This window comes from Rhinoderma darwinii, chromosome 4 (assembly GCF_050947455.1).
Source record: "Rhinoderma darwinii isolate aRhiDar2 chromosome 4, aRhiDar2.hap1, whole genome shotgun sequence".
In the NCBI taxonomy this organism is placed as follows: Eukaryota; Metazoa; Chordata; class Amphibia; order Anura; family Rhinodermatidae; genus Rhinoderma; species Rhinoderma darwinii.
This window is the reverse complement of record NC_134690.1, coordinates 94,739,769-94,760,404: the sequence shown is the minus strand read 5'-3', so window position 1 is coordinate 94,760,404 and position 20,636 is coordinate 94,739,769. Positions and strand designations below refer to the sequence as shown.

Here is a 20,636-nt window from a genome sequence, read left to right as displayed (position 1 = left end):
ACTTGTACAGCTATTTCAGCCTATTGTTTAAAAACCAACCAACGTCTGCCGAAAAAGTAATCGGTCATGTTGAATTTTTCTAGCTGGTCAACAGCTGAAATTATGTGTGCATGGAGTGGTTGTCCAGTTAGAGATGATCATTCACCACTTTAAACAAGCACATTTAGTTTTTACCCTTTATACGTTAAAATATGTCCACCAGGGGTTGTGGCCTGGCTATGGTGCTGTACAGAGGTGCCTCGTGAGAGCTCCTGATCCCCAGTGGGCCCTGAGCCCATATAACAGCTTCTGATAACCTCGAATCGTGCTCTGCGGAGGAAAAGCAAGCTAAAACCACAGACACCTGCTAGAGTTCCTGTCGGTCACACACATAGCGGCATTACCTGGAAGTTCCTCCACCTGCCACTTGCAACACAGGGTCCAACATGATGACTGGCTGTGCCTCGACACGTGCCATTACTGAGCGAGTCTCGCTCTTCTATGCGGAGGTCCTCCACCACCGGCTTCCCAGCCTTCGGCCCTTTGCTCCGAACTATCGTCCATACAACTAGACATGGCATCCATGCCTACCAATTTAGATATGGAAGGTTATGGAAGCGGTGTGTAAGACGGAAATATGCACGCTTAGAGATGATCTCTCGCACTTCCATGCAAAGGTACAAACCTTAGACGCTACCACCCGAGAACTTAATTTGCGCCAGATGTCCCAACAGACACTATTGGACCGACTCGATTTTCGCCACAGCTACAGGCTCTATTTGACATGGCAGATGATGCCAAAAATAGGAACAGGAGGAACAATATTCGGGTACGAGACCTACCAGAAGCCACAGGTACTGAGGACCTAGTCCCCACATTACAGGGTGTATTTTATTCCCTCATTGACAAACCTCTAGAAATTGATCGTGCTCACCGCACTTTGGGACCCAAGAGTCAAGACCTAAAAAGGCCTAGAGATGTGGTCTGCCGGATCCACTTTTTACAAATTAAAGAGGAAATAGAGGACTTTACCACCGTCTTGGACCTGCCTAACGCTACAATCCAAGATTGGCCCTCACTATCCCCATTGCCTCAAAGAGCAACCAGATGCGGAGGGTGGAATTTTGCAGCTCCCACATCGGCTAGACACCAGCGGCTACAATACCCCCAAGATCCTGGCTCGGTGGAACCATGAACTCACCACCATCGGGACGTTACCCTACTCCACTAACCTTTTCCTCTGTAGGATCATTTGGACAGGCTCATCGCCATCTGGAGTTTAGTCATGTAAGATGGGACATAGTCCCTGTTTTCAGGTCTATTATGCGGTATTTGTGGTCTGTTCCTCAACCTGTTGCAGGAAAATTTTATGGGCCAGTTTGTGGAAGACCCGACTAGAGGTGAAGCTCTGTTGGATCTGGTCATTTCTAATAATGCAGATCTTGTTGGGAATGTCAATGTTCGTGAAAACCTCGGTAACAGTGATCACAATATAGTTCTATTTTACCTATACTGTAAAAAACAAACGCAGGCTGGGAGGGCAAAAACATTTAATTTTAAGAAAGCCAATTTCCCCAGGATGAGGGCTGCAATTCAGGATATGGACTGGGAAGAACTAATGTCAAATAATGGAACAAATGATAAATGGGAGATTTTCAAATCTACTTTGAGTTATTATAGTGCAAAATTTATTCCTACAGGTAATAAGTATAAACGACTCAAATTAAACCCCACATGGCTTACACCTTCTGTGAAAGGGGCAATACATGACAAAAAAAGGGCATTTAAAAAATACAAATCTGAGGGTACAGCTGTAGCCTTTGTAAAATATAAAGAGCTTAATAAAATCTGTAAAAATGTAATAAAATTAGCAAAAATACAAAATGAAAGGCAGGTGGCCAAGGATAGTAAAACAAATCCTAAAAAATTCTTCAAGCATATAAATGCAAAAAAGCCAAGGTCTGAACATGTAGGACCCCTAGATAGTGGTAATGGGGAGTTGGTCACAGGGGATCAAGAGAAGGCAGAGTTACTAAATGGGTTCTTTAGCTCTGTATATACAACTGAAGAAAGAGCAGCTGATGTAGCCGGTGCCAGTGCTGTTAATATATCGGCTGATATACTGAATTGGATGAATGTAGAGATGGTCCAAGCTAAATTAAATAAAATAAATGTGCACAAGGCTCCGGGACCAGATGGGTTACACCCTAGAATTCTTAAAGAGCTTAGTTCAGTTATTTCTGTCCCCCTTTTCATAATATTCAGAGAATCTCTAGTGACTGGTATAGTGCCAAGGGACTGGCGCAGGGCAAATGTGGTGCCTATTTTCAAAAAGGGCTCTAGGTCTTCCCCGGGTAATTATAGACCAGTAAGCTTAACATCCATCGTGGGGAAAATGTTTGAGGGGCTATTGAGGGACTATATACAGGATTATGTGACAATAAATAGCATTATAAGTGACAGCCAGCATGGTTTTACTAAGGACAGAAGTTGTCAAACTAACCTAATCTGTTTTTATGAAGAGGTAAGCAGAAGTCTAGACAGAGGGGCCGCTGTGGATTTAGTGTTTTTGGACTTTGCAAAGGCATTTGACACTGTCCCCCATAGACGCCTAATGGGTAAATTACGGACTATAGGTTTAGAAAATATAGTTTGTAATTGGATTGAGAATTGGCTCAAGGACCGTATCCAGAGAGTTGTGGTCAATGATTCCTTCTCTGAATGGTCACCGGTTATAAGTGCTGGGACCACTATTATTCAACTTATTTATTAATGATATAGAGGATGGGATTAATAGCACTATTTCTATTTTTGCAGATGACACCAAGCTATGTAATATAGTTCAGACTATGGAAGATGTTCATGAATTACAGGCAGATTTAAACAAACTAAGTGTTTGGGCGTCCACTTGGCAGATGAAGTTTAATGTAGATAAATGTAAAGTTATGCATCTGGGTACCAACAACCTGCATGCATCATATGTCCTAGGGGGCGCTACACTGGCGGATTCACTTGTTGAGAAGGATCTGGGTGTTCTTGTAAATCATAAACTCAATAACAGCATGCAGTGTCAATCAGCTGCTTCAAAGGCCAGCAAGATATTGTCGTGTATTAAAAGAGGCATGGACTCGCGGGACAGAGATGTAATATTGCCACTTTACAAAGCATTAGTGAGGCCCCATCTAGAATATGCAGTTCAGTTCTGGGCTCCAGTTCATAGAAAGGATGCCCTGGAGTTGGAAAAAATACAAAGAAGAGCAACGAAGCTAATAAGGGGCATGGAGAATTTAAGTTATGAGGAAAGATTGAAAGAATTAAACCTATTTAGCCTTGAAAAAAGACGACTAAGGGGGGACATGATTAACTTATATAAATATATTAATGGCACATACAAAAAATATGGTGATATCCTGTTCCTTGTAAAACCCCCTCAAAAAACAAGGGGGCACTCCCTCCGTCTGGAGAAAAAAAGGTTCAAGCTGCAGAGGCGACAAGGCTTCTTTACAGTAAGAACGGTGAATTTATGGAATAGCCTACCGCAGGAGCTGGTCACAGCAGGGACAGTAGATGGCTTTAAAAAAGGGTTAGATAATTTCCTAGAACAAAAAAATATTAGCTCCTATGTGTAGAAATTTTTCCTTCCCTTTTCCCTTCCCTTGGTTGGACTTGATGGACATGTGTCTTTTTTCAGCCGTACTAACTATGTAACTATGTTTGATTGAACTCCGAACTTCATGTTTTAAGACAATTTGCTACTATGTTCTATGCTAGACTGTATTGGTTGATACATGTACCTGGGGTCTGAGGCTGTCTGTGTATTACTTGGAGTGGTGATGGAGGTGAGGGAGACATGATACCCGTGAAGATTCCTTGTTTCTCTATCAGACTGATGTACGATATATCATCCTGGTTGATGGAGAGGGGATGTACTCATCCTATAGCTTGGACTTCTTCATTGGGGGGTCTCGATACCCAGCCGAGAGTCCCGAAGTAGATTATTACCCCAATCCATCATATTGATCGTAGATTCGTGGTCCTTTAAGGCCTGCAGTGTGTCTCCCTCGTCCCCCCACCAAGTTCACTCTGTTATGCTGCTTTAGTTTTGATTCTGTTAGAGGGACTACAATACGCGCTATATGTTTAACCTAAGGACACTCCATGCAATTTGATTTGCCTATATGGTGTTTAACCCCCTCTTATATCGGATTATATACATACTTATGGTCCTGAGCGATTTATCCATTTTATGGGACAAATTATAACTTTCCTTCATGCACTGTTAATTTCCTTCATATAGTTACCTCAGTTAATATACTGTATTCGCAGGATTGAATATCTTGGCTCGGGGTTTGAACGGTGCAGAGCTTATTGTAGATCAGTCAAACTCACAGTTAGGTTGTGATCTATTGAACACAACAATAGTTGACTTCTTCACCCCTGTACTTAGCTGTCAGGGGCTTACAACGTTTCTTAGGCTTCGTTCACATCTGCACCAGGGTCCAGTTCTGACGTTCCGTCTGAGCTTCCCGTCGGAACGGGACCCTGACTGACACAAACGGAAACCAAAGGTTTCAGTTTCCATCACCATTGATTTCTGTTTCAATATGTCTTTATTAAACAGTTGAGACATCAGAAAATATATATGAACAGTTCTACTCGCAGGTAGAAGTAAATAGTTAAAGTCTCAAATAATAAAATAGTTAATTCCTATGAGTTTTAACATTTTGAGAAAATGTAATTAAAAATAATATGGATAATAAAGGAAAGATAAATAAAATAAATGTTGTGAAGAACGTATACAGGTGATCATTAAAAAAAAATATGCATACAACAGACAATGTATGAGCTCCCACTAGAAAGGGAGCGGTACGGCATATACAGAGTTATTCCAGCACATCCAATCTTTACAGAATCGGTCATGTCTTTGTATGCTACAGGCATAAATATATTCATATTGATAGTTTGTATTGACTTTTTTAATGATGTCTGTGATGGTCGGGATGTTACATGTTTTCCATCTGAACGCTACAGCTGATGTGGCAGATATTAAAATATGACATATTACAATTTGGAATTGTTTGGGAATAACATCAATTCCAAGCCGTAGTAACCCAAGTTCCGGCGTGAGGTTAATATTTTGAGTTGTAATCTCATTTAGTAGTGCGCTAATTGATTGCCAAAAGGTTAATAATAAAGGATATTCCCAAAATATGTGAAGTATGGATCCCAAATGGTTACAACTTCTCCAACATTGGGGGGATGCATTACTATATATTCTGGAAAGATTATATGGAGTGAGATACCATCTATAGAATATTTTATAATATAATTCTTGATGATTAGTACAGGAAGAGGACTTAAGAGAGATGGAGAATGCTTTTAACCACTGGTCTCTTGAAAATTGGCTGTTCAGATCTCTATGCCATTTAGATATATGTGTTTGATTTTCAAAAGTAAGTGATTGGGAACCAATTCTGATAAAACGTGTTAATACCTTTAACCCCTTCCCGCTCCTTGACGTACTATTACGTCATGGCAGCTGTATCGTTCGCGCTCCATGCCGTAATAGTACGTCTCGGGAGTAACGGCCGTTTCGGCCGTCCTCCCGACACATACAGGAGCTGTGACGCTGCTGTCTTGTTCAGCAGCTGTCACAGCTCCTACAGCGGGGACCGATCGCTGTGTCCCCGCTGATTAACCCCTTAAAAGCCGCGTTCTATAGAGATCGCGGCTTTTTAGGGGTTAAGCTGCCATCGCCGGCCTGCTACGCGATAGCGGCCGGCGATGGTGACTATGGCAACCGGACACCAAACAATGGCGTCCGGCTATGCCATAGACGGAAGCCTAGTGGGTCCTGACAACGTCAGGACCCACTATGCTTGCTGTCAGTGAGTAGCTGACAGTTCTAATACACTGCACTACGCATGTAGTGCAGTGTATTAGAATAGCGATCAGGGCCTCCTGCCCTCATGTCCCCTAGTGGGACAAAGTAATAAAGTAAAAAAAAAGTTAAAAAAAAGCTGTGTAAAAATAAGAAAATAAAAGTTTTAAAAGTAATAAAAGTAAAAGTCCCACTTTTTCCCTTATCAGTCCTTTATTATTAATAAAAATATATAAACAAACAAATAAACTATACATAATTGGTATCGCCGCGTCCGTAACGGCCTGAACTACAAAATTATTTTGTTATTTATCCCGCACGGTGAACGCCGTAAAAAAAAATATTAATAAACCGTACCACAATCACAATTGTTTGGTCACTTCACCTCCCAAAAAATGGAATAAAAAGAGATCAAAAAGTCGCATGTACCTAAAAATGGTACTGATGGAAAATACAGTTCGTTACGCAAAAAAAAAAGTCCTCGCACGGCTTTATTAATTGAAAAATAAAAACGTTCTGGCTCTTAGAATAAGGTAACACAAAAAGTGAATGATTGTTTACAAAACGTATTTTATTGTGCAAACGCCATAAGACATAAAAAAAAACTATAAACATCTGGTATCGCCGTGATCGTATCGCCCCGCAGAATAAAGTGAATATGTCATTTATAGCGCACGGTGAACGCTGTAAAAAAAAAAGTATACAAAAACAATAGTAGAATTGCTGTTTATTAGTCACCACGCCACCTAAAAATGGAATAAAAACTGATCAAAAAGCCGCATGCACCCCAAGAAAACTACAATGGATTCCTCAAGGGGTCTAGTTTCCAAATTGGGGTCACTTTTGGGGGGTTTCCAATGTTTTGGCACCACAAGACCTCTTCAAACCGGACATGGTGCCTAATAAAAAAGAGGGCTCAAAATCCGCTAGGTGCTCCTTTGCTTCGGAGGCCGGTGCTTCAGTCCATTACCGCCCGAGGGCCACATGTGGGATATTTCTCTAAACTGCAGAATCTGGGCAATAAGTATTGAGTTGCGTTTCTCTGATAAATCCTTTTGTGTTATAAAAAAAATGGTATAAAAAGAGTAAATTTCACCTCTACTTTGCTCTAAATTTCTGTGAAACACCTAAAGGGTTCATAAACTTTCTAAATGCTGTTGTGAATACTTTGAGGGGTCTAGTTTCTAAAATGGGGTGTTTGATAGGGGTTTCTAATATATGGGCCCCTCAAAGCAACTTCAGAAATGAACTGGAACCTAAAAAAATAAATAAATGAGGCAATACTTCGCTTCTTACATTATACTGATAATGAGCCGTGCCCACCCCGAGATGACCCCAGTTTTGACCGTTTGTATAAACGGAGACCCCTATTAGACCGTTCCAGTGCCCGGTTTTCCCAAGCATACACCCCCGAGAAGTGTTTTTCTATTGATGAGTCCCTGGTACATTTTAAAGGGAGGGTTCAATTCCGCCAGTACCTGCCAGGTAAGAGGGCAAGGTATGGCGTGAAGATGTATAAGCTGTGCGAGAGTGCATCAGGGTATACCTACAGGTTTAGGATATATGAAGGAAAGGCCACCCCCAAACCAGACTGCATCCTGGACTACAATAGGTACATGGGAGGGATGGACTTGTCAAATCAAGTCCTGAAGCCCTACAGCGCCATGCGGTGTGGTATAAGAAGCTGGCCGGGCACATCATACAGATGGCTTTGTACAATGCGTATGTGCTACGTCGATGTGCAGGCCAGAGGGGAACTTTCCTGGAATTTCAAGATCTAATCTTTAGGGACCAGGAAGGGGGGGCACCCAGTACTTCTGGAAGCGAGGCCACACGCATCGTACCAGGGCAACACTTTCCAGGAGAAGGTCCCCAAACCGGTGGAAAGGGAAAGAGTCAAAAGAGGTGCAGAGTCTGCTATAAGAGGGGGATAAGGAAGAACACAATATACCAATGTGACACGTGTCCCGAAAAACCAGGGCTCTGTATAAAAGATTGTTTTAAAATGTATCATACATCCCTTGATTTTTAATTTACCCTGATGCACTCCGCACAGCTTACCCCCCTCATCTTTCCCTTCTGAGCCCTGCCGTATGCCCAGGCAGCTGATAACAGCCACATGTAGGGTATTGTCGTACCCAGGAGAACCCACATTACAATTTAAGGGGTGTATATCTCCGGTGGCGCATGCTGGGCACACTATATTGGACACTGAAATGGCATATACATATATAAAATTGCAAATCTCACACTGCACCATCTGCTGCGCATTATCTTTTACACAGTACCTGTGGGGTCAAAATGCTCACTACACCTCTAGATGAATGTCTTAAGGGGTGTAGTTTTTAAAATGGGGTCACTTCTCGGGGGTTTCAACTGTACTGGTACCTCAGGGGCTTCTGCACACATGACTTAGCACCAGAAAAGCTCCAGTAGGCCAAATGGTGGTCCTTTCCTTCTGAGCCCTCCCATGGGCCCAAAGGGCAGTTTATCACCACAAATGGGGTATTGCCGCACTAAGGACAAATTGGGCAACAAAATGGGGTATGTTGTTCCTTGTGAAAATAAGAAATTTTGATCAAAAATGACATCTTATTGGAAAAAATATCATTTTTTTCATTTCACAGCCCAATTCAAATAGGTGCTGTGAAAAAACTGTGCGGTCAAAATGATAACAAAAACCATAAATGAATTCCTTGAGGGGTGTAGTTTCCAAAATGGGGTCACTTCTGGTGGGTTTACATTGCTTTGATACCTCTGGGGCTCTGCAAATGCAACATGGCACCCGAAAACCAATCCAGCAAAATCTGGACTCCAACAAACACATAGCGCTCCTTTCCGTCTGAAACCTCCCATGGGCCCAAACGGCAGTTTATCACCACAAATGGGGTATTGCCGCACTAAGGACAAATTGGGCAACAAAATGGGGTATGTTGTTCCCTGTGAAAATAAGAAATTTTGATCAAAAATGACATCTTATTGGAAAAAATATAATTTTTTTCATTTCACAGCCCAATTCAAATAGGTGCTGTGAAAAACCTGTGCGGTCAAAATGATAACAAAAACCATAAATGAATTCCTTGAGGGGTGTAGTTTCCAAAATGGGGTCACTTCGGGTGGGTTTCCATTGCTTTGATACCTCTGGGGCTCTGCAAATGCGACATGGCACCCGAAAACCAATCCAGCAAAATCTGGACTCCAACAAACACATAGCGCTCCTTTCCTTCTGAGCCCTCCCATGGGCCCAAACGGCAGTTTATCACCACAAATGGGGTATTGCCGCACTAAGGACAAATTGGGCAACAAAATGGGGTATGTTGTTCCCTGTGAAAATAAGAAAATTTGATCAAAAATGACATTTTATTGGAAAAAATATCATTTTTTTCATTTCACAGCCCAATTCAAATAGGTGCTGTGAAAAAACTGTGCGGTCAAAATGATAACAAAAACCATAAATGAATTCCTTGAGGGGTGTAATTTCCAAAATGGGGTCACTTCTGGTGGGTTTCCATTGTTTTGATACCTCAACGCCTCTTCAAACCTGGCATGCTGCCTAAAATATATTCTAATAAAAAAGAGGCCTCAAAATGCACTAGGTGCTTCTTTGCTTCTAGGGCTTGTGTTTTAGTCCACGAGCGCAGTAGGGCCACATGTGGGACATTTCTAAAAACTGCAGAATCTGGACAATACATATTTAGTAGTGTTTCTCTGGTAAAACCTTCTCTGTTACTAAAAAAAAATTGAATAAAATTGAAATTCAGCAGAAAAAATGAAATTTGCAAATTTCATTTCCACTTTGCTTTAATTCCTGTGAAATGCCTGAAGGGTTAAAAAACTTTCTATATGCTGTTTTGAATACTTTGAGGGGTCTAGTTTTTAAAATGGGGTGTTTTATGGGGGTTTCTAATAAATAGGCCCCTCAAATCCACTTCAGAACTGAACTGGCACCTTCAAAAAAAGGCTTTTGAAATTTTCTTAAGAATATGAGAAATTGCTGTTTATGTTCTAAACCTTGTAACGTCCAAGAAAAATAAAATAATGTTCAAAAAACGATGCCAATCTAAAGTAGACATATGGGAAATGTGAACTAGTAACTATTTTGGGTGGTATAACCGTCTGTTTTTCAAGCAGATGCATTTAAATTCTGAAAAATTCTATTTTTTGTAAATTTTCTCTAAATTTTGCAATTTTTCACAAATAAAGACTGAATATATCGACCACATTTTACCACGAACATGAAGCCCAAAGTGTCACGAGAAAACAATCTCAGAATCGCTTGGATAGGTTTAAGCATTCCGACGTTATTACCACATAAAGTGAAATATGTCAGATTTGAAAAATGGGCTCTGAGCCTTAAGGCCCAAACTAGGCTGCGTCCTTAAGGGGTTAAAGGAAATGTGTCGCTAGAATTTTTTATTTTTTTTTTCCGTTAAACCGTTAGTATATAAGTGATTACACATTTTTTTTATTTTTTCACAAGTCAGGAAATATTATAAATTAGATTCTAATTTATAACATTTCCATGTGCTGGTCACTAGAGGGAGCAATTCCCAAAATTGCAGCATTGGCAATGTGGTAAAGCAACCTCATTGCTTTATGCTGCAAATTTGGGGTAGACACACTCGCTCTAGTGTCCTCACACAATCCCCCCTCCCTTATTCTGGCTAGTGCCAGGAGAAGGAGGGGGTTGAATCTTCAAACCTCCTACACTGTGTGCCGCCATTTTCTGAGCGACTGCACAGTGTAGGAGGATTAGATACAGTGGTAATATGAACAGTATAACACGAACATACACGAACATAATACACACATCACATACACAAACATAACTTACCTGCACCTACCGCCACTGCCACCTCCGCTCCTATACCTTGTGTCTTTGCTGCCTTGAACATATGGCCGGAAGCTGCGACCAGAAGTTGTCATCTTACTGTCATCTTACTGTCCTCTTCCGGTCCACATGAAAATGGCGCTGGATTTTGCTCTGCCAAAAACCTTCCTTTTGGTCTGTGTGGGAGCGGCGCATGCGCCGTTCCCACACAGATGGCAGACGCTATAGTGAATGGAACAGCTCCCGTTCGCATTCTCTATGGGGATGTATGTGCCGTATTCCATCTCTGTATGTGTCGTTAATTGACACATACAGAGATTTTTAAAAAAATGGCAGCCCCCATAGAGAAGTAAAAGAAAGAAAAAAGTACAACACAAGAACACAAATAAATAAAATTTATTTTAATAGCATACTAAAAGCAATATTATATATAAAAAAAATAAATTTGTGACACCATCCCTTTAATTGTTTTTAATTGGTTATTTAAGTATGTAGAAGCCGGCATAGGTAGGGAAAGTAATGGATATGGAATTTCTGTCATAATAGTTCTTATTTGTAGAAATTTGTAGAATTGAGTTTCATCTAGTTTATATCTAAATGAAAAATCAGAGAAGAAACAGAGATTATTTTCCACATATAGGATCATCTATGTATGTTAAGCCTGCATGTATCCAGCTGTTTACGTCTAGATCTGAAAGAAAGTCGTTCAAGATTTGAAATGGAATTTTCTCTATTTTGGTAGGCATATCAAGATGTTTATAGTTAGTAAAATTGTTCCAAATTTGTAAAGTAGCATGTACTGTAGATGTGGAGTCTTGTTCTGGCCTATATTTAATGGCTTTTGAATACAATATATTTTTTAAGTTATCTACTCCTAAGGAAGCTTTTTCTATGTCTGCCCATTTCTTATCAGAATGAGGGAGCCACCATTCTTTGAGTTGGTCTAGTATGGCAGCATGGTGATATAACTTCAGATTCGGAACAATAAAACCTCCATCAGATTTATGTTGTGACATAGTTTTTAAAGCCATCCTTAGTTTTTTGTCCGACCAGATAAAGTTAGACATTTGTTTATGTAGTTGGTTTATTATATGGAGGGGGATAAGAATGGGAATTGTTCGTAATTTATATAGTATAACAGGTAAGGTCATCATTTTATATAACGCAATTCTACCACACCAGGATGGTTCAGATTTACTCATATGATCTAAATCTTTCTGAAGTTGAACGATTAGAGGCTTAAAGTTCTTATCAATCAAGGCCTTGATTGACGAGGTTAGTTCTATACCTAGATATGGGATAGATTGATCGTGCCATTTAAATGGAAAGAAATGGGTTATAATGTCCTTCATTTCTGGTTGTATGTTTAAACCTAGAAGTAAAGATTTATTATCATTGACTTTATAGTAAGATATAGAGTTAAATATCTTGATTGTTTCTGATACAGTTTGGAGGGAAGATAATGGATTTCTCAGGGCTATTATAATGTCATCGGCAAATAAACCAATTTTATGAGTAGAATTATTAATTTGTACACCTTGTATTTGAGTGTGTGATCTTCTGAGTTCTGCAAAGGGTTCTATTACTAATACAAATATTAAAGGGGAAAGAGGGCATCCTTGTATTGTGCCATTGGATATGTCAAATGGTTTGGATAACATTCCATTTGTGAGTAGTAGTACCCTAGCTGGAGGGGTTAGAGTATAGTGCTTTGATTGCTTGTAAGATCAGGCCATGAAACCCAAACCTTTCTAGAGTCTGAAAAGTCTATGTCCAGTTCATTCTATCAAATGCCTTATCTGCATCTAAAGATAAGAGCAGAGAGGGCGTTCCATTCCTCTCCACCCAATCTATTATGTCAATAAATCGCCTTGTAGCATCAGAGGCTTGTCTGTTTATAATGAAGCCTACTTAGTAAGGGTTTATCAGACCAGGCAGTATAGTTTCCAATCTATGTGATAGAATTTTTGCATAGAGTTTAATGGTTCTATTTAGCAGAGAGATGGGTTTATAATTGGTGGTTAAAGTCGGGTCTTTATTAGGTTTAGGTATGGTTGTAATTGTAGCTAAAAGCATTTCTTTAGGAAATGATCCTAACTGCATTGCTTCATTAAACAAGGTTTCCATGTGAGGGGAAAGTATGTCTTTGAAGGTTGTATAGTATTCATTTGTATAGCCATCTGGGTCTTGGGCTTTAGATCTTTTGAGTGTTGTGATAGCTCTAAGAATTTCTAAGTTTGTGATTGGGTTGTTTAGGTTATTCAGTTGACCGTTGGATAAAGTGGGAAGATTGACTTTGTCAAGAAATTTTTGAATATTTTTAGTAGTTGGTTGTGAAATTGTAGGGTCAGATTTTAAGTTATATAATGATGAGTAATACTCTCCAAAATTATCTGCTATTTCTTTTGAATTAAGAATTTTCTTAGATGTGTTTGGTAAGATCAGATGGGCAATTTTATTTTTCATCTGTATATTTTTAACTGTTTTGGCCATGAAAGCATTAGCTTTATTGTTTAGGATATAGTATTTCATACAGAGTTTAGTTAAGTTATGTTCATATTTGTATAGTAGTAAGAATCTGAGTTTGTCTCTAATATGAGTTAATTTTTGGTGGGTAAGAAACAATGGATTATTTTTTTGTTGTGTTTCTAGACTTCTCAGTTCTCAGTTCACAGAACTTCTCAGTTCTGTGGTAATGTCATCCAATTGTTTTTTCCTTTTTTTTATTGTGGAATGCTGATATTTTAATAAGAATACCTCGTAAGTACGCCTTATGAGCGTTCCAAAGAGTAAATACACTAATATCAGGTGTGCCATTGAGTTCGAAGAAGTCCTTGATCTCTTTATGAATGAGTTTCTGGGTTTCTGTATGGGCTGGTAGAAAGTTGTTTAGTCTCCATACATTCTCTATTTGTGGAATATGAGGTTCATAAATTTTTTAACTAAAGGTGAATGATCAGACCAAGTTATGTCCCCTATCCTGACCTCAGCGCATAGCTGTAGAGAATTTTTATCTGTGAGACAATAGTCTATTCTTGTGTATGTTCTTTGTGGAGAAGAATAATATGTGTAGTCCTTTTCGTTGGCATGAAGACATCGCCAAGTATCATACAAGTCGTTACTATGTAACCATGACAATAATGTTGAGAGCGGTCTCTTGTGCTTAGCTGTTGTATCCATTAATGGATCTGAAATTAGATTTACATCACCGCATAGAACTAAACTACCTTTTTGTATTTTTTGAATTTTCCTAAGTACTTTATTAAGAAAGTTGATTTGCTTGCTGTTAGGAGCATATGCATTGTAAATTGTGTATATTCGGTTATTTGGTTTGCATACCAGCACAAGGAACCTCCCTTTTGGGTCAGTTAATACATATAATTCTTCAAATATTAAAGTACGTTTCAAAGCAATCAATACGCCTGCCTTTTTCTGTGAGTTATGGGCATGGTATATATGTGGGAAATTAATATTTTTGATTCTGTGGGCATCTGCTTCTAAAAGATTAGTCCTTTGAGCGCATATAATGTCAACATTTTCTAACTTGCTTTCAGACCAAAGTGAGGATCTTTTGAAGGGGTGATTAAGACCCTTTGTGTTGAGTGATAAGATTTTAAGTGTCATTTGTTTTGGAATACTTGACAGCTTTGTATAGTGTAATATACTTACAGTTTAGAGGAGTCTGCATCGGAGTTGAACAATAGGATTTCATGTTGTATTGAGATGTGATGTTTGATTGATAGTTGGATGGAATATTACGTTCTATTTTCCTGTGGTGTTCTTGTAATATGGTGACCTGTTGAAAATAATCAAAACAACTTTCATCTCATTTAGGCCTTGGTTCGTGTTTTTCTGGGTTGTCTTGTAGAGGTGTTAGTTTAATGTTCAATTTTTTGAGCAAGTTCAGACCATCTTCTAGGTTCTGAATAACAAATGTGTTGTTTTCTTTGGTTATTATGACTTTAGTTGGAAAACCCCATTTATAGAGGATTTTGTTTTTTCTCAAAAGCATAGTTAGGGGTTGCATCTTCTTTCTTTCTTGGATAGTGGCTTGTGATAGGTCAGTAAATAGAGAGATTGTTTGGAATGGATCTGGAAGAGGAGAGAATTTCCGTGCTGCAATTAGGATTTTCTCTTTTATTGTGAAAGAAGTGTATTCTTGCCAGGACATCTCGGGGGATTTTTTAAGGTAATCCTCTGGGTTTAGGTAGCCTATGGGCTCTGTCGATGGTAAGATCTGATTTAGAGAGCTCCAGTTGTAGAATCAGCATCAACTGGTGAAGATATGAAACCAGTTCTGTTTGAGTGACAGGTTCAGGTATTTCTCTGAATTTTATATTGTTTCGGCGTGACCGATCTTCAATATCTGCTAGTTTCATACGCATTGTAGTAAGTTCTTCTTCTAGATTATTATGTGCATCTACTAGGGAGTTATGTGCTGTGGCATATTCTCCCATTTTGTCTTCTATATGGTTAACTCTTTCTCCAAGGTCATCTATATGTGATGATATTTTATGTGCCATTTTAGGCATATCCGATTAAATGGAGCTTTTTAGAGCTGTTAACATATCTTTCATTAAATTTACAGAAATTGTTTCTGTAGATGAGGGGATATGTGCAAAAATCGTTGCGCTAGGGGTAAAATGGACATCCGAAATGTCATCTGTTTCATATTCATATTCCCCATTTGAGTGTAACCTCTGTTTTTGTTTTGCAGGACTCCTGGTGGTTGGTGAGTCTAATGAGTCCTCTTCTGAAAACTGTTGTTTATATTTGGAGCTTTAGCAGTTATTTGCGTTGTTTAGACTTTTCATTTTGGAGTTTATTTGGAGTTTATTTGGCCTATATCATGAGCATCTTCTCCTTCAGTCTGGACAGGAGATATTGTTCCCAAAGAGCGAGGAGATTGTGAATTCACCATATCTCTGTGTTTGGATTTGGCGCCATTTTCTTTTTTGTCTTTATTCACAAGTATTCTGCTAGGTGTTTTGGTGGTTCTTTGTTTCGCTTGCCTCTAGTCATATTCAAATATTCAGTAGATTGCTGTAATAAAGGTTAATATGGTATATGGAGCTGAGACTCTTCTGGTATTTAATGCTGTGCACCATGTGGTCTCTGCCTCAGTGCGTGTCTTTTGTATAGTCACCACTTCAATTACATTTATCTGAGGTGGTGCGTTTATATGTTTCTGCTTTAGGTCGCAGCTTCAGCACGCCAAGTATGTCTTAAAGTATAAAGTCTCTAAAACAAGAAATAAAGGTACATTTGGGTTCTTAAGACAACTGGAGTGTGATGCTTGGTTTTGTTTAAACAAGGCAGACAGCAAGTACTAGGACAGATGCGCATTAATATAGCAGGGGCGTAGCTAGGGGGGGACAGGCGGGGCATGTGGCCCGGGCGCAAATAGAATGTAGGAACGGGGGGGCTCGCCGCTGGGACAGCTGCCGCTACTTACATAGGTCCTAACCGCCGGATCAGGAAGGACGGTCCAGGTTTCTTACCGCTGTCCAGGGGCGTCTGAAAAATGTTCCGCTGTGCTTCCTGTCGCCAGCCAGCCACGCCCCCCATGAGTCACGTGAGCTGCCTGCGCACAGCGAGACCACGTCACTATGACACTGGGCGTAACAGCGTTCTGAGTGGAGCGACGGAGCAGGGCGTTGAGCACCACGGCACCAAGCAGAGCAAAGTAAACACAGTGGTGGGTATAAAGTAAAAGCAATTTAGTGCCTGGAAAACTAGTGTTTCTAAAATCATAAAATAAATGACATTTTATGATTTTAGAAACGCTAGTTAAAGGGGTTGTCCCACAACCACATGTATCCCCCATCCACTGTATAGGGGATACATCATACAGTGGTCAGACCCCCAGCGATGAGAACAGGGGACTGAAATTCCCCTGAATTAGAATTCCTTCATTTATTTTTATGGAGCTGCAGGAGACAATTGTCCCATGGAAATGAATGGAGCGCTGGCTACTTCAGGGGAATTTAGTTTCTTGATTCTCATCACTGGGGCGCCAGCGATCACACATGTGCAGGGGCGTAGCTAGGGGGGGGGCAGGCGGGGCATTTTTCCCATGGGCGCAACTAAGAGGGAAGGTCCATCACGGCGGCCGCTCTGAATCCACCACCCTCTTCAGCACTGTAGGTGATAAATGGCCGGTTATGTTCCATGCCCGGCCATTCACCGCCTTTCAACTACTCAAGCGGCGCGATTACTTCTTTGCGCCGCTTGCATCGTTGAAAGGCGCTGATTGACAGGGCAAGTCATAGTGTCAGCCAATCAGCGCCATTCATAGGCGCAAGCGGCGTGATGACGACATTGCGCCTTCATCTATGAAAGGTGCTGATTGGCAGGGCAGAATGACTTGCCCTGACAATCAGCGCTTTTCAATGATGCAAGCGACGTGAGGACGTCATCGCGTAGCTTGCGTTGTTTAACCTTAGCAGACCTGCTAAGAAGAGAGCAGGTCTGCATTGCCACCGTGTGGTGCGGGAACGAGATTAAGGTGTGTATGTAAAGTTTTGTTTTTTTGTATCCTAATAAAAATGTGAGTGATATTATCTACAGGGGAGGCTCTAGCTACAGTGGGGTCTATATACAGGGGGCCTCTATCTACAGAGGTCGGCTCTATCTATGGGGGTTTATACAGTGAAGGAAATAAGTATTTGATCCCTTGTTGATTTTGTAAGTTTGCCCACTGTCAAAGACATGAACAGTCTAGAATTTTTAGGCTAGGTTAATTTTACCAGTGAGAGATAGATTATATAAAAAAAAAAAAAAAAAAATCACATTGTCAAAATTATATATATTTATTTGCATTGTGCACAGAGAAATAAGTATTTGATCCCTTTGGCAAACAAGACTTAATACTTGGTGGCAAAACCCTTGTTGGCACGCACAGCAGTCAGACATTTTTAGTAGTTGATGATGAGGTTTGCACACATGTTAGATGGAATTTTGGCCCACTCCTCTTTGCAGATCATCTGTAAATCATTAAGATTTTGAGGCTGTCGCTTGGAAACTCGGATCTTCAGCTCCCTCCATAAGTTTTCGATGGGATTAAGGTCTGGAGACTGGCTAGGCCACTCCATGACCTTAATGTGCTTCTTTTTGAGCCACTCCTTTGTTGCCTTGGCTGTATGTTTCGGGTAATTGTCGTGCTGGAAGACCCAGCCACGAGCCATTTTTAATGTCCTGGTGGAGGGAAGGAGGTTGTCACTCAGGATTTGACAGTACATGGCTCCATCCATTCTCCCATTGATGCGGTGAAGTAGTCCTGTGCCCTTAGCAGAGAAACACCCCCAAAACATAATGTTTCCACCTCCATACTTGACAGTGGGGATGGTGTTCTTTGGGTCATAGGCAGCATTTCTCTTCCTCCAAAAACGGCGAGTTGAGTTAATGCCAAAGAGCTCAATTTTAGTCTCATCTGACCACAGCACCTTCTCCCAATCACTCTCAGAATCATCCAGATGTTCATTTGAAAACTTCAGACGGGCCTGTACATGTGCCTTCTTGAGCAGGGGGACCTTGCGGGCACTGCAGGATTTTAATCCATTACGGCGTAATGTGTTACCAATGGTTTTCTTGGTGACTGTGGTCCCAGCTGCCTAGAGATAATTAACAAGTTCCCCCCGTGTCGTTTTCGGCTGAGCTCTCACCTTCCTCAGGATCAAGGATACCCCACAAGGTGAGATTTTGCATGGAGCCCCAGATCGATGTCGATTGACAGTCATTTTGTATGTCTTCCATTTTCTTACTATTGCACCAACAGTTGTCTCCTTCTCACCCAGCGTCTTACTTATGGTTTTGTAGCCCATTCCAGCCTTGTGCAGGTCTATGATCTTGTCCCTGACATCCTTAGAAAGTTCTTTGGTCTTGCCCATGTTGTAGAGGTTAGAGTCAGACTGATTAATTGAGTCTGTGGACAGCAGTCTTTTATACAGGTGACCATGTAAGACAACTGTCTTTAATGCAGGCACCAAGTTGATTTGGAGCGTGTAACTGGTCTGGAGGAGGCTGAACTCTTAATGGTTGGTAGGGGATGAAATACTTATTTCTCTGTGCACAATGCAAATAAATATATATAATTTTGACAATGTGATTTTCTTTTTTTTTTTTTATATAATCTATCTCTCACTGGTAAAATTAACCTAGCCTAAAAATTCTAGACTGTTCATGACTTTGACAGTGGGCAAACTTACAAAATCAGCAAGGGATCAAATACTTATTTCCTCCACTGTATATAGAGGTCGACTCCTTCTACAAGGGGGGCTATAGAATATCCACAAGGGGGGCTATATACAGGGGTGGGCTTTAGTGGAGCACTATACGTGGAGCTATATGTGAGGCACTATATACAGGGGTGGGCTATATGTGCAGCACTAATTATAGGGGGAGATATATGCAGGGCACTATCTACAGGGGTGGTCTATATGTTGGACACTGTATACAGGGGTGGGCTATATGTGGAGCACTATCTACAGGGGTGGCTATATGTGGGCACTATCTACAGGGGTGGCTATATGCGGGACACTATCTACAGGGGTGGCTATATGTGAGACACTATCTACAGGGGGCTGTATGTGGGGCACTATCTACAGGGGCTCTACAGGGGTCACTATCTACAGGGGTGGCTATACGTGGGGCACTATCCACAAGGGGCTCTATGGAGGGCACTATCTACAGGGGGCACTGTGTGTGTGTGTGTGTGTGTGTGTGTGTGTGTGTGTGTGTGTGCGACACCGTGTATGGTTCTATTATAATTAGAGGTGCAGTGTATGGTGCTATTATATTTAGGTGCGCAGTGTCTGGCTCCATGTTAACTGTATCTTTGTTTATAGGTGCAGAAATGTTTGAACAGTGAGAAGCTGAAGACATCTGAGTTGCAAACTGCAGAAATGGGCTGTGGCCAGGATAATTCACCATAGAGGTCTGGACCGGATTGAGAAAAAAAGAGAAGAAGAACAACTAGAATGTGAGATCGTCAATGGTGAGTCACTTAATGTAAATGTTTATTCAGCTTCTAATCAGCACTGTAGTAACTGTATGACCTGCATCGAGATGATGGGTGGTATGATTTTTTTGTGAAACAGCAACTCCCAGCATGTCCTTATCATTGTTTGGGTCATTCTGGGAGCTGTATAAAATTTAGTGCAAACCTATACTGCAGGAGTTGCACTAAATATAGCTGTATTTGTGCTGGTGTTGTATTTATGTACTGAGCCTTGTTCTGGCACTGTATATATGTACTGAGCTTAGTTCTGGTGCTGTATATATGTACTGATCTTGTTTCTGGAGCTGTATATATCTACTAAGCTTGGTTTTGGCACTGTATATATGTACAGAGCTTGGTTCTGTAATGAGCTGTGTTATAGTGTTGCATATATGTAATGAGCTTTGTTCTGGTGTTGTATATATGGACTGAGCTTTGTTCTGGTGCTGTATATATGTAGTGAGCTTTGTTCTGGTGCTGTATATATGTAATGAGCTTGGTTCTGGTGTTTTATATGGAACTATATTGCTTGTAAAATGTAGAAATGGTTTTATGCTCGAGTTACATAAAAAAGATTTGAAAAAAAATGACACCTCATTGATTGTTGTGGAAAACAAACATGGCGAGGGGGAAGGAGATGTCGGGAAAGAGGTTGGGGGGGTGCCAAACTGAATATTTGCTCCGGGTGCTGGAGAACCTAGCTACGCCTCTGAATATGGTATGTGGAGCTGAGTCACTTTTATTACTCAGCTCCTTGCACCATGAGTTTTCTGTTTCAGTCTTGACATTTGTATGGTCACCCCCTCAGTTGATTTTATCTGAGGTGGTATGTGTATATGTTTTGATATAGGTCGCGGCTCGAGCCTGTCAGGTAGGCTTTAAAGTATATGTCTCTCAAACAAAGAAATAAAAGTACCTTTTGATTCCTAAAATAAACCAGAGTGTGA

The 20,636-nt window shown here is 40.6% G+C and overlaps 1 protein-coding gene across 1 annotated transcript in view; it reads right to left on the bottom strand.

Moving 5' to 3' along the window:
- PROC (protein C, inactivator of coagulation factors Va and VIIIa) overlaps positions 1 to 20,636 on the bottom strand; it is a 77,810-nt gene that overhangs the window by 41,449 nt on the left and 15,725 nt on the right. The gene's annotated exons all lie outside the window — the stretch shown is intronic.